At 41.9% G+C, this 2,565-nt stretch overlaps 1 long non-coding RNA gene across 1 annotated transcript; it reads right to left on the bottom strand.

Moving 5' to 3' along the window:
- Positions 1-319: 319 nt before the first annotated feature.
- LOC121921763 lies at positions 320-2,153 on the bottom strand. Its single transcript, XR_006102036.1, has 3 exons — positions 2,017-2,153; positions 1,215-1,298; positions 320-448 (listed from the first exon to the last, which is right to left on the bottom strand). It is a non-coding gene; the product is annotated as an uncharacterized LOC121921763 (long non-coding RNA).
- Between the last annotated feature and the right edge of the window lie 412 nt (positions 2,154-2,565).

Below are 2,565 nucleotides of genomic sequence, written 5' to 3' on the forward strand. Positions count from 1 at the left end.
TGAACAGATCAAGCCCAAACTATCCCCGGAAACCAGTATGACTAAATTGAGGCTGTCATATTGTGGCAACATCATGAGAAGGCATGAATCATGGGGGGGGGGGGAAACAATAATTCTAAATAAAGCAGATGGGAGGAAGATCACATGTCAGGTGAATGGACTAAATCATAGAGCCTGCAGAACCTGAGCAGAGCAGAGGAGGACAGGGAATGTTGGAGAAGTCTCATCCACAAAGTCGCCATAAGTCAAGATCAATTAGAGGGCAGTTAACAGCAGGACTGTAATACTGATAGTTTGTTTAATCCAAACTTTATTGAATGACACAGACTGTGTGATGGCAGAGTGGAACATCTGGGTGCTAAGGCTTCCATCATTCTCATTCTCATCCAGTGTTGTCTTCTGAAAGTCTTTGTTGTGTTGAAACACAATATATTATTGGTGTTAGTGCCTGAAATTGAACAAGATGTAAAGGTAACAGTACCATTATACACCAAGATTTTCCATACATAGGACAACTGAGGAAAGAAGAAGTCATGTGTCAAACAGAAGCTCTTACAAGGAGATATCTCACTCAACGATGGCCTGTGGCTTGCATATTAGTAGAGAAGTGAATCCACTCTGGGTTTCATTATGGAGCTTAAATAGGTCCAGAAGCTCAGAGAGCTCTTTTTAAAGTTTGAAATAAAAGCTAGAGTGGGATTCACTGCTCCATTCACATGGCAGGCATCAGCTGTTACTGATCCTTCATCTTAAGAAATAGCTGAAACAGGCTGTCCTGAAAATGCCATGCTGCCCCTGAAAATGCCATGGTAATCGTATGCCACAGCCACACTACCTGGAGGAGTGCACTGAATTTCTATGCTTGATATGAAGAAAGGGAGAGGGCTCATTATTTTGGCAGCATTAATGGTTTCAATGCTGGGCTCAACAGGAAGCACAGATCATCTGATTCCTTTTCAGACACTTACTCATCTACTTGGCATTCCATGTGTTTGTCAGCTTACAGTTCTGAGTCACCTATGGCTACCAACTATAATGCTTAAATAATGTGCTTTCTTAAATCTTCTCTGTTGGACAGGAGGGCATGCCTTTCTCCTCCAGATGTAGCCTTGAGAGAACTTTCCCACTCATTCCAGGCCCACACTTCTAACTCAAAAGGGCTTAAATAGAGGTAATCAAAACCAGATGGCTAGAAATTCTCCCAGAGGGCTTACCTGTGACAGTTCACTTCCTACTCCTTGGATGGATGCCTGGAAGCCTATGACCCTCCTCCTGCTGCTCTCTGGTAGAGCTGTCTCCTATCACAATAAATTCATTAGGTGTTAATTCTTCCCCATTCACCTTGCTATCCTTTTCATTTTCCTCAAACCCAGTGGCATATTTTCCCCTGATTTTATCTCCAACTCTGCATTTTGCCCACTTGTTATTTGCCCATCACTATCTTACAAGTGGAAGATGCACAAGAGCACCTACAGTAATAATAATAATAATAATAATAATAATAATAATAATAATAATACAGTGCATTTTTACCAACCACAGGCTTGTCATCCACAGTTTGAGCAAGCCCCAGCTTTTTCAATGGGCCCCCGTTCATGGTGACACGAGTGGGAGTGTATGTCCATTGAAAAGGAACAGGACTTAAGGTCCTGCATTTTTTGTTATCCATGAGGGGAAGGCTGGAGTGGATCCTCTGCAGATTGCAAGGCTGCACTGTACTTTTATTTCTTACCCACCTCTCTCCATAGATTGAGGTGGGGGGGGGGGATAACAATAATGAACAAATACATGATATCAGTCTAGTGTGACTTAGATCCCCTTGCTTCTAGACCCACATCATGTCAATTTTTGTTGCCAAACCCCACACAGAGTGTAAATATGCAAACAGGTGGGTTGAGCATTATCAACCAACCAGATTCAAGGAGTTTTTATCCCCATGCTCCATTCTCCCAGTTACTGTATGAGCATGTCTTGAATGCTTCCCCCTCTCCACTTGCTCTTCCCATCAACACTTACTTCGTCTACGAAAAAACGATTCCATGATTTCATCGTACAAATTTCCCAGAGCTTGTGTTCCACTTGCAAAAGTATCGACCATGCCTGACACAAACCCTTTCTCTGTCTCAGGATCCTCTGGATGTCAGAAAGGAAAATGACTATTTAATCTTCCCTTATTACTACATATGGCTTAGTATTCTTTCTCACCAGATAGTCTCCATTCCTTCTTTGAGAATCCAAAGAGAACATAATTGTTTCAGAACCAAACCACCAAAACATTTGCTTCCATTACTTTCCCATTGCCAGATATTAGATCTTTACATTTTCTGTCTTTTACAGACTTGTAATATGGATAACAAAGGTATGTTGGATCAATGTATACTTGGATTAAGAATCACTCATTTCCAGTTTGTGTAACTGTTACATCACTGCTTCATCTTAACCAATTCCTGAAATTGGCCTTGCCCACATTGGGCAGGATGCACCAAAGCGAACCTGAAGTATTTTGGCCCTGCAGATGTACAGACCTTCACCCATTAACTTGGCCTCTGACATGTGCATACTGGG

The sequence above is a fragment of the Sceloporus undulatus genome, chromosome 2 (assembly GCF_019175285.1).
Source record: "Sceloporus undulatus isolate JIND9_A2432 ecotype Alabama chromosome 2, SceUnd_v1.1, whole genome shotgun sequence".
Taxonomy (NCBI): Eukaryota; Metazoa; Chordata; class Lepidosauria; order Squamata; family Phrynosomatidae; genus Sceloporus; species Sceloporus undulatus.